Source organism: Branchiostoma lanceolatum, chromosome 7, assembly GCF_035083965.1.
Source record: "Branchiostoma lanceolatum isolate klBraLanc5 chromosome 7, klBraLanc5.hap2, whole genome shotgun sequence".
Classification (NCBI taxonomy): Eukaryota; Metazoa; Chordata; class Leptocardii; order Amphioxiformes; family Branchiostomatidae; genus Branchiostoma; species Branchiostoma lanceolatum.
The window spans coordinates 18887172-18899477 of record NC_089728.1 but is presented as its reverse complement, the minus strand read 5'-3'; the positions used below and the strand labels follow the sequence as shown (position 1 = coordinate 18899477).

Sequence of the window (12306 nt, the reverse complement as noted above, 5' to 3'; positions counted from 1 at the left end):
AGCACAATCTGAGCTCTCTACATACCAAACATCACGACGATCTGTCGTCCCCTTCTCAAGTTATTCATGTCCGAATGTCAAAACAAAACACCCACTGCAGTTCTTAAAAAGCCGCTAGGGAGCCAAAATTTACAGAACTTACTTTCTGTGGCATGAACTATCTACCACACAAATATCATGACCATAGCACTTTCAGAAAATATGCCCCTAAATTTTGAAGCTCCACTGCAGTACCTTAGGTACCCGCTAGAAGGCCAATTATCGAACTTGACCTTCCTTTATGTAAACCCTACCCATCCACTAAATATCATACGGACCCATCAACAGCTTCTCGAGTTATGCTGGCGACATACAAATACACATCCACACAAAGCCTGCTGCAGTACCGACGGAAAATACCAGGGCAACCATTTTTGAACTTGACCCCCGTTTCCACAACATCTACACACCTGCAAAAAATCATGAAGATCCATCAACGTTTCCGTCACTTTTTTTGCCTACATACAAACACAAAAAAATGTAAAGTCTGCTGTAGTACTGTTGAAAAACGCAAGGTGAACCATTTTCGAACTTGACTTTCCTTTGCACAACCACTACACACCTACCAAAAATCATAAAGATTCATTGAAGCTTTCTTGAGTTATGCTCCTGACATACATTCAGACCCACCCAACAGATTTTTCAACCGAAAACATAATCTTCTCCGAGTACTTACTCGGCGAAGATAATCATGCAGGACAAGACCTCATTAACATAATTTATAAGGAAATTTCTACAATGGGCGTAAGCTTCTTGCTGTAAGACCTGGCTTATTCGGCTTGGCGGTGATTAATCACGGATGCCTTGCTGTCCACTTGAAATAATTGCTGGTGGCACTTTTGATCCATGAACAGGTGCTAAAGCAACAGACATTTCTTTTATTCATGACAAAAGCTGTTCAGTGCGTGTTTGTTACCTTTCACAGAGATGGATTGATAATCCAGATGTCGACCAAAAATACTAGCTACTATTCCATTAAACCGTTCACAAGTACAAGCAAGCCAACTGTCCTTGGTGCTGAACACTGTTTCAACACAGTTAGCACACACACACAAACACACACACACACACACACACACACACACACACACACACACACACACACACACACACGCACGCACACACACACACTCATACTTGCATCATTAGAAATATTTAAGTAAATGTCACCATCATTAGACATAGAAATAGACTTAAAACAAATTGTGTTATTCCGATGATCAACTGCAATAACCTATGCACATATTAACGGTAGTCTGTATAACTCAAACTCCAGCTGTCCGGGGGTTTCTCTCCCCTCCCCGCGGAGTTTGTGCTCTGGTTGCTCTAAGCCGGGAGAGCTGTTATCAAAAATGGTAACACCAATCGATATCATAGGGCAGGATTTCAGCTAGGCTACCATTGCCATAGAAACCACCTAGTTAGCCTGTCTGTTAGCTGTCACACCATGCAGACGGGGAGGAAGGGATGGGAAATCAGATCCAGATGTTGGGAGGGTGAGAAATGAGATGTGTCCAAGCCGGTTAAAAGGGATTCTAAACCTCCTTAGTTTATCTGTTCCTTTAGAGGCAGACAATGTCAGTTTCTCCCACATCAAAAACCAAGTTTGAAAATCCAACAAGAAAAGACTTGACTGCCGAAAAATGTTCAAAGTACAGAGAAACAGCCTGTGAAACTCTCTTCCTGCTACCTGCAGATCAGACATCTGCAGCTGTCAATCACTGGATAGCAACAGCAACAGATCCTTAGCAACTAGAGTCTGGCCTGGGCAGGCAGCTCCGTGGGCTGATGACGGCTACATAGATTATCCATATTTAGAAAGGAGGATTCCCTTGAGTTAGCGGCCATAGCAATCAAGCTCTTGGGTTGTGAGGCGGTTACAGGGCGGCGAGCGGTCACAGGAGGCTTGATTGAATTCAGGCTAATATTAACGGCATTTGTACCCAAAGGCCCATGGCAATGTTTTGAAATTATAATTCTTCTTCGGAAATTCGCTTAGACTAGACAAGTCTTATGATCGTGTATGAAACATTTCCACGCATTTTGCAAACCGGCGACACCAGTTAACAAACGCTGCGCCAAGACTACCATCTACCATTCTAAGCGAACATAAAGCACACTATCTGGGCAATCAGGCGACAATGAGCTACCGCGTACTAATACACGACTACACTAGCTATCCGGCGGAAGACAACACTTCGGCACAACAACAACAACAAAAAAATAAAATAACATGAACGTTTATTCGGGCAATAAAGAATATGATTTTTAGCTATAGTTAGTGATATCCAAAAATATGGAACTGAAAACCGATGAGAAAACGCATTATTCGCGCCTTATTTTCTGGGATTACTTCGTATCACGGATAAACGTCGGTTTGAGACTGAACTGGCATGACGTCACGGAAATTACCGACAGATCTTCTTCTTCTTCTTACCGGGAAGACTTGTTTTATCAACTTGAACCTACAACAACAAATGTTCGAACTATATACATCGGGAAGGAAGGATGTTAGGACAATTTTCACCGAAAGAGAAGAAAGGACGAAGCACAAAGTGAGCAGAAACGGGGAGACAAGCGGCTGTACAAGATGCAATATTCAACATTTCACCACAAGAACCCGGACAACGTTGTGGTCGTTATTCTTTTATCGTTCATGTCAAAATGTCTTCAAATGTTGCGTCATTGCGTCACAGAAAGGGAAGCGAAAGGGCTGTGAAACTGTATGGACGAAAATTGATAGGCAAAACTCAGGATTCGGGGAGGAATGCAGCAAGATTTGGAGTCGATGCAGTCAACAAACCAAGCACGTGTGACGTCATGACAGGTAAGATCTTTTGAAAACATGTTCGTAATTTCTGAGAGAAAATTCTCAATGAAAACTTCCAGGCCCTCAGAAAAGTTCAGAATATGCTTCGCACATAGATATTCTGAATGGCTGTGTAAAGTTTCTGTGTGTCTTTTGTGACAAAAAATTCTTTGTGAGAAAAACAAGGTCCAAGTTTTTTGAGCGCGCCACAACACAACAACAGATCTTGAACAGATGCAGCATACTGTAAAGTTTCTAATTTGTTCACAAACCTGAAGAAGTAAGCTACAATGCTGCGATTCACTAAAAATGTAAAAGGCATGGTTAACTTGTTGATTTACGTTTTGAGTGAAAGGATATACTAGTATAACGTTGATGTAATAATTGACACAGTGAACGGTGCGGTCTGTAATTGGTCGGGAATACGTCGGTAATGTTAGAGTAGAGTAGAGTTTCTTCGGCCAGGTAGGAATCGGCTGGTTCCATTTTAGGCCGCTCTTCACTTTTATGTCACAGTCATTTCCAGTTTGTGGGGGTTGTCTAGAGCTCGGAAGTCAAAATACAACTTGTGTTTCCGCATGAACCTGTCCAGCCTCTCTTTGAAACATGTTATTTGAGAATTGGTCGGAAATTCGCCGTCTCTCGGGGAATTTGGTCGGGATTTAGTCGGTTCAAGAGTGCTTCCCGACAAAAGGATTAGTGGCTATTGACATGATCATCCTGTCAATAATAAGAGTTTTACACTATTGACAGGATGATCCTATGATGTATGCATTCCTATGCAATTTTTTGCAATCTACTCTTGCACAATCTGTCAATATTGATTTTCATAATGTTGTCTTCATAGAAATAATTCATTTAATTTTATAATCATAATTTTGCTCTAGAATCATCCATAAGTACATCATTGTCAGGTGCTTTCCAGAAATGCTTCCTAACATTATCAATGAGTCAGAAAGCAGATGAATAGGATGTATGACATCTAAGTTGATATTGCAGTTATGTTGCATAATAAGATACTGTAAATGCAGAAATGTTAGCGAGGTTTAATTTCGCGGTAAGGAGAAATTGGATTGTTGCAGTGGTTTTGAGATGACGTTTAAACAATAATAGTGCTAGTGAGTCACACAATGGAACGGCTTTTCGCATGTTTTTAAGGTTGTGGTAAAGAGTTAATCGATGAAAGTCATGACCATAAAATCATGAATATTTCTGCATTTACAGTACAGGGAATGATGTCGATTTAATATATTTTACTCTGTATAGTGTACGCGAAGAGTGTCTACAGAGCCATTGATGCTCAGATGGTGGAGCAGTCAATGCTTCAGGCCTGTGAGGAGGCAAAGAAAACAACTGCTGACATGGAGAACAATGGTACATTCCACACTTTACATGCAGCTGTAATTTGTTTGTTACATATCTGGTATAAAATGCCTTTAAGTAATGGCATAACACACCTGGTTTGTACTGAGGAGTACAAGCTGTATATCTGGACAGATTTATTAGATCCGCTCACATCAGGATGGTCTGGTGTGGTGTATTCTTTTACCTGCTAGTGGTGCCCCTCTCCTCAACCACGGGACTTGGTATTTTATGCCAGAGTCTGGAAAAAACACAACCTGATGCAGACTTTTTAGTTGGTGAAGCGCGGTGGCGTCGTGAGGTAGAATAGGTATGAATATGGTCATGGTTCGGTTTGAAAGGGCAGAATCGACGACTAGCTTACATCCTAGTTCACGACTTGTAGGGAATTTGGACAGCCATTCCCGACTTAAACAGCTGCCTACGGCCAAACACATTTGCATAGAGTAGGCCACATATTTGTAGGTGTAGTTAGTTATCTTCGCCGAGTACTATAGTACTCGGGGTAGATTATGTTTTCGGTTGAGCCAGCTGTTTGGTGGGTCTGTATGTATGTCAAGAGCATAACTCAAGAAACCTTTGATGAATCTTTATGATTTTTGGTAGGTGTGTAGTGGTTGTGCAAAGGAAGGTCAAGTTAAAAAATGGTTTACCATGCGTTTTTCAACAGTACTGCAGCAGACTTTTAATTTTCGTGCGTTTGTATGTAGGCAAAAAAGTGACGGAAACGTTGATGGATCTTCATGATTTTTTTGCAGGTGTGTAGATGTTGTAGAAACGGAGGTCAAGTTCAAAAATGGTTTTCCTGGCATTTTCCGTCGGTACTGCAGCGGGCTTTGTGTGGATGTATATTTTCTTGTGGACAACATAACTCAAGAAGCTGTTGATGGATCTGTATGATATTTAGTGGATGGGTAGGGTTTACGGAAAGGAAGGTCAAGTTCGATAATCGGCCTTCTAGCGAGTACCTAAGGTACTGCAGCGGAGCTTCAAAATTTAGTGTCATATTTTCTGAAAGTGCTATGGTCATGATATTTGTGTGGTAGATAGTTCATGCCACAAGAAGTAAGTTCTGTAAGTTTGGTCCCCCTAGCGGCTTGTTCAGAACTGCAGTGGGTGTTTTTGTTTTGACATTCGGACACGTATTACTTGAGAAGGGGTGAAGAGATTGTCGTGAAGTTTTGTATGTAGAGAGCTCAGATGGTGCTGCTAGCTAGAAGCATAAATAAACAGATGGGGTACATAAATAAACAAATGGGGGAGTCTCACTACAATTCAAGCAGATGTGTGGGTCCGGTTGGTTTTTAAAGTGTTCAGTTTCGGCATTTTTGTCCAACACACGGGTTGAGACATAACGGAAAGGGAACAAAACAGAAAGCTTTACAAAACACCTAAAACATGTGAATAACCAGCCGGACCCACTCCTCTGCTCACTGTACCAAAACTGCACCACTGCTAGGTATTACCTAGCACCGTATGGAAAAGTAACATGTACTATGCAGGGCTCCAGACTAACTTTTAGGCCTAGGAGCACTGTGCTCCTAACTCAAAAAAGTTAGGAGCACCAGCAAAAATCTAGGAGCACCACTACAAAAAGTTGGAAGAACAAGCAAAAGTCTTGGCTATACCAAATAATACTCCTATTAATCAATGTTAACAACCGGGAATAAAGTATTTGAATAGATCATAAAAGATAAAAGCCTACATTGATAGTGCAGAACAATTGGCAATTCAATTCATTCAATACCTTCCTACATACTGATACTAGTACGATGGATTTTTAGAAAAATTCGGCATAGGTTCCCCGGCTGGCCCCTATCCGGGGGCCACGGTGCCTCAAGTTCAACAAGTTGAAAAATACACAATGGTATATTTTACTTGGAACAAGGCAGGTAATGATTCACATAACCTTGAATGATAAATAAATAGATGACTCTAGAACTTATCTATTGGGTTCATGACCAAAACAAATAAAGTCATATTCCATAATTTGAAACTTCACTGCTGGCATCAAGTTCAACATTTTTACAGGTATTTCTTTTCTTTTTACCCTCACCCTCTGTCTACAAATAATCCAAAATACTTTAATTTCCTTAAAATTCTTGCTCAATAGTATCAAAAATGATCTGTTTGTGCCGACCCAGTCAAATATCTTCAATCACTCTCCACTATAAGCCTTGATTATTTGGCGAAGATAATGTGTTCGTGGAACTCTAGTTACATATATCAATCTTCATCCACCCTCTAACATGTACCTCTCTTTCCCCATGTAGAAGACAAATGTGCTGAGGGAAACATACACCAGCTTTATTTTCTACCAGTACATCGGACGCCCTTCAAGAACAGCATCCAAGCGAGTGGAAACACACATACTTCAGGGAGAGGGTTTGGGAAAAGTCTTTCAATATGATGTACTTGCATGATGGTAAATTGATGATGGATTCTCCTGGTGAATCAACAGATGGATTTATAATGATGGTCTTAATGCTCTGAGTATGAATGGTTCTGGATTGGAACCTTTTGTAGTGAACATCATACAGGTATTGCTAAACACCACAATTGACTACAACTGATCACAACCAGGTATGATACTAGTATGCAGTGGATTTATCAACCCCTACATGGAATGTGCAAACAAGACAGTAACTAAATTGTGAAACAGATCAATACTGTTTGAAACTAAATGTTACAGAATTTTTTTTTGGGGGGGGGGGGCAACCATGCATATATCTTATAATATCTTATTAGGAATGTTTATATTCCTATGGAAGCCTGCACCTTAACAATACCTCAATGACCTTCAGTCGCCAGTGCCCCTCATAGTATGATACCCTTGGAGGCTTGAGTAGTATAGGAGACCATCAAGAAGGTTGTGTTTTCAGAGTTTTGTGTACATGTCTGATAGCAGGATAACTCTAGAAGTCATGAATGTATATTAATCTTTATCATATAGGGCATGTTGGTAGCTGTGGAAGGAAGAGATTGGATTATGGGCCCCATGGTACTGCAGTAGAAATTCAAGTTTTCATATCCCGTGTTCTGGACATTACGGTCATGATTTTTCAGAGGTAGGCAATTGGGCTCGTGAATAAGGGACAATGGTACTGCCACCTAAAAACTAAAAAAGAAGAGGGACATCAAAAAGAGAGGAACATGTACACCATGCCAATGAAAATCTAATTTACATAATAATGTAAAATGTCAGCATTTCATGTTGGGAAAGATTCCATCAGCATTTCGAAGTACAAAGTAAAGATGAACATCATTATACATGTATAAAGCACATCAGGGCCTCATTTGCATATTTGATGAAAAGAGGCTAAAATAGTTTTTGCTAAGATATAACTTTCATACTTTGGGCACTTATTTGGGTAAAGAGGATCATTGACTGATGTAGTACATGCCAATGAGGACCTTATTCACATAATGAGAAAAAATATGTCAACTGAAGGTTATCCAAACACCAGAAAGACGTCATGAGATAATTTGAAGTCAATTTGTCGGGGCTTCTGCTCGGCCCTAGCCATTATATACTTCATGTGACGGGTGTCTTGAAAAACAGAGAGCGAAGCATGGTACGTGCAAAATAAGCTACAAGGCTTACATAGACTCTCCCGGCATACCGGCTGGTTTCCTAAGACGGCATTGGTCTCGCCTAAGATGGGAGGCATTGCTAACAAGGGACCAGTTTCACCGCTATTGCCGAACACCTGAAAGACGTCAGACATGGCATGTCAAATTGTCGGGGCTTCTTCTCGCCCCTAGCCATACTTCATATGATGGGTGTCTTGAAAAATAGAGAGCGAAGCATGGTACGTGCAAAATAAGCTACAAGGCTTACATAGACTCTCCCGGCATACCGGCTGGTTTCCTAAGACGGCATTGGTCTCGCCTAAGATGGGAGGCATTGCTAACAAGGGACCAGTTTCACCGCTATTGCCGAACACCTGAAAGACGTCAGACATGGCATGTCAAATTGTCGGGGCTTCTTCTCGCCCCTAGCCATACTTCATATGATGGGTGTCTTGAAAAATAGAGAGCGAAGCATGGTACGTGCAAAATAAGCTACAAGGCTTACATAGACTCTCCCGGCATACCGGCTGGTTTCCTAAGACGGCATTGGTCTCGCCTAAGATGGGAGGCATTGCTAACAAGGGACCAGTTTCACCGCTATTGCCGAACACCTGAAAGACGTCAGACATGGCATGTCAAATTGTCGGGGCTTCTTCTCGCCCCTAGCCATACTTCATATGATGGGTGTCTTGAAAAATAGAGAGCGAAGCATGGTACGTGCAAAATAAGCTACAAGGCTTACATAGACTCTCCCGGCATACCGGCTGGTTTCCTAAGACGGCAGTGGTCTCGCCTAAGATGGGAGGCATTGCTAACAAGGGACCAGTTTCACCGCTATTGCCGAACACCTGAAAGACGTCAGACATGGCATGTCAAATTGTCAGGGCTTCTTCTCGCCCCTAGCCATACTTCATATGATGGGTGTGTTGAAAAATAGAGAGCGAAGCATGGTACGTGCAAAGTAAGCTACAAGGCTTACATAGACTCTCCCGGAATACCGGCTGGTTTCCTAAGACGGCATTGGTCTCGCCTAAGATGGGAGGCATTGCTAACAAGGGACCAGTTTCACCGCTATTGCCGAACACCTGAAAGACGTCAAATATGGCTAGTAAAATTAAAAGGAACATGCCAATCATGCAAATCAAAACTTGACTTACATAATAAATGTAAAATACCATGATACCATATAACAGGAATGATTCCATCAGTATTGGGAAGTACAAAGTAGAGATGAACTCCATTAGACATGTATCAAGCAAATCAGGGCATCATTTGCATAATCAATGAAAAGATGATAAGATAGCCTTCTTTGCTATTATATGACTTTCACATAGTTTGGCAACAAAGGATCATTAATTGATGTAATCTATGCAAATGAGGACCTTATAATCATTAATAAGAAAGCGTAGAATAATCAATTGTTAAGTTGAATCCAACATCTGAAAGACGTCAGAAGTGACATTTTCATGAGATAAAGTCAATTTGTCGGGGCTTCTTCTCGCCCCTATCCATACTTCATATGACGGGTGTCTTGAAAAGTAGAGAGCGAAGCATGGTACGTGCAAAGTAAGTTACAAGGCTTACATAGACTCTCCCGGCATACCGGCTGGTTTCCTAAGACGGCATTGGTCTCGCCTAAGATGGGAGGCATTGTTAACAAGGGACCAGTTTCACCGCTATTGCCGAACACCTGAAAGACGTCAGACATAGCATGTCAAATTGTCGGGGCTTCTTCTCGCCCCTATAATCCATACTTTATATGACGGGTGTCTTGAAAAGTAGAGAGCGAAGCATGGTATTTGCAAAGTAAGCTACAAGGCTTACATAGACTCTCCCGGCATACCGGCTGGTTTCCTAAGACGGCATTGGTCTCGCCTAAGATGGGAGGCATTGCTAACAAGGGACCAGTTTCACCGCTATTGCCGAACACCTGAAAGACGTCAGACATGGCATGTCAAATTGTCAGGGCTTCTTCTCGCCCCTAGCCATACTTCATATGACGGGTGTCTTGAAAAACAGAGAGCGAAGCATGATACGTGCAAAGTAAGCTACAAGGCTTACATAGACTCTCCCGGCATACCGGCTGGTTTCCTAAGACGGCATTGGTCTCGCCTAAGATGGGAGGCATTGTTAACAAGGGACCAGTTTCACCGCTATTGCCGAACACCTGAAAGACGTCAGACATAGCATGTCAAATTGTCGGGGCTTCTTCTCGCCCCTATAATCCATACTTTATATGACGGGTGTCTTGAAAAGTAGAGAGCGAAGCATGGTATTTGCAAAGTAAGCTACAAGGCTTACATAGACTCTCCCGGCATACCGGCTGGTTTCCTAAGACGGCATTGGTCTCGCCTAAGATGGGAGGCATTGCTAACAAGGGACCAGTCTCACCGCTATTGCCTAACACCTGAAAGACGTCAGACATTTCATGTTCATGAGATAAAGTTTAATTGTCAGGACTTCTCCTTGCCCCTTATCCATACGACAGACGGAAGTACCAAACTACCATCATTTGCTGCTAAGGTACATGTATTCTAATTTTTTGTCAACAAAATTTGCATGATTTATACCTATCAGTATTCCTCTCTTTTTCAGCTGTATATGCTTGTTGCTTGAAAATCCTATCATTGTACGTGGGGAATCGATGAAATTTCCTGATTGATTTTGCAGATTAGCTTCTAATTTGAACATTTAGCATCTTCCTGTGTTAATCATCACTTAAGTGATGTACATGCCAAACACAACTGAAACGAGATTTGTTTTGCGATGGCCCACTAGCACTGCAAGATGTATGTTGTCCTATTGGCACAAATTCCAAGACCGCTGTTTTTATGATAGTAAACGTTGCACATTTCCAATTTTACTGAAGTAATTATGTAGAATAGGTTCTTATTTCCACAACATAGGTCTCATTATGTTAATCAACATCCAAGATACCTATGTATGAAAATATAATGAAAAGCCAGCAATCCCTTCTTGAGTTATCCTGTTTGAAAGTTTCCAACAAAAAGACCCACCGCAATTCCATACCAGCTGCTAGGGAGTTCAAGCTCACTCCTTTCTCCAAGAGCTATCTACCACTTAAAAACCAGGACCCTAGCATTTTGATGTTCCGCTGCAGTACCGTAGGAAGTTGCTTGGAATCCCATTATCGAACTTAACCTACCCTTCTATTGAATATATAATGAGGACATGCACGTTCTGCTGCATTACTGTAAGATGCCGCTAGGAAGTCCATTATCAAGGTTAACCTTTGTCTTACCAACATCTACCTAACTACAAAACATCTATCCACAGCTTGTTGGGTTATCCTGATTACATCGAACCCACATGCATCCACAGCCACGTCACCATGAAACAGTTCTGGTGGAGATTGTGATGCTCAACACCACATATTTCATATGTACAAACATACCTATCCTTGGTGTCGAAATACTATCCACACACTGACATACCTGTCACTGATGCTGAACACTACACTTGTCAGACATACAACCACACCTGTCCTCACTGTAAACCACACTTGTCAGACAGAAAACCATACCTGTCCTTGGTGCTGACAACTACATCTGTCAGGCATACAACCAAACCTTCCATCAGTGCTGAATACCACACCTGTCAGACATAAAACCACACCTGTACTTGGTGCTAACCACTACATCTGTCAGACATACAATCACACCTGTCCTTGGTGCTGAACACCACAAATGTCCGGCATACAACCAAACTTGTCCTTGGTGCTCAACACCACACCTGTCAAACATACAACCTCACCTGTCCTTGGTGCTCAAGTTGTTTAACATGAGTTTGTACACTTAGCTGTATGTTTCACTATTGTTATTGCTTTATTTTTTCCTCACGTCATTGTGTTATTTGTAATCATTATGTTTACCTTCACAGAAGTAAACATATTGTTTTTGCTACGTTTCCTCTTCCTCTTCTTCGTCTTCTCCGCACAAGTAAAAAACATTAATATCTCCAAAACTAGAGCTTGGAATATCTTGAAATCCAGCAAGCTGGTAGGCATGCACATACGACACTGCACCATGGTCGTTTTGTCCCATATAGATGCAAAAAAATTGTTTTATGCGGCAAAAACTGTTGAAAAAACTAGCATTTTAAGCACTAAATGGAACTTTAGAATCTCAATAGAATGCCAAACGAAGTTTGGAAGGCTGTTCGAAATAGGATCCGTGGCCGCGGGGTGAATGGAACACGCTGCCGAACTCGTAGAACACAACGTTCCACGGCCGCTGGCGGGGTCACCCGCGGTCATACTATACTGGTCTGTAAACCAGCGCCATCAAAGCTCGGCTTCACAACGATTCAACGTTAAAAACCACTCATGACACAGGGATGGCGGTATTAAATGCAAGTGTTAAGCGCATACCCGACGATGCCGTACCTCGATTATATTGTAAAATAGCGCGACTTGAGGAATTTCTCCTGACCCGGAAGTAAAGTTCGGCACGCATCAAAACGCCAATAAAGCACGTATATCATACTAAGGAGTTTACACACCA

At 41.7% G+C, this 12306-nt stretch overlaps 1 long non-coding RNA gene across 1 annotated transcript; it reads left to right on the top strand.

Annotated features, from left to right (window-relative positions):
* Positions 1–2420: 2420 nt before the first annotated feature.
* Positions 2421–11662, top strand: LOC136438045 (uncharacterized). Its single transcript, XR_010756377.1, has 3 exons — positions 2421–2866; positions 4115–4222; positions 6484–11662. It is a non-coding gene; the product is annotated as an uncharacterized lncRNA (long non-coding RNA).
* The last annotated feature ends 644 nt before the right edge of the window (positions 11663–12306 follow it).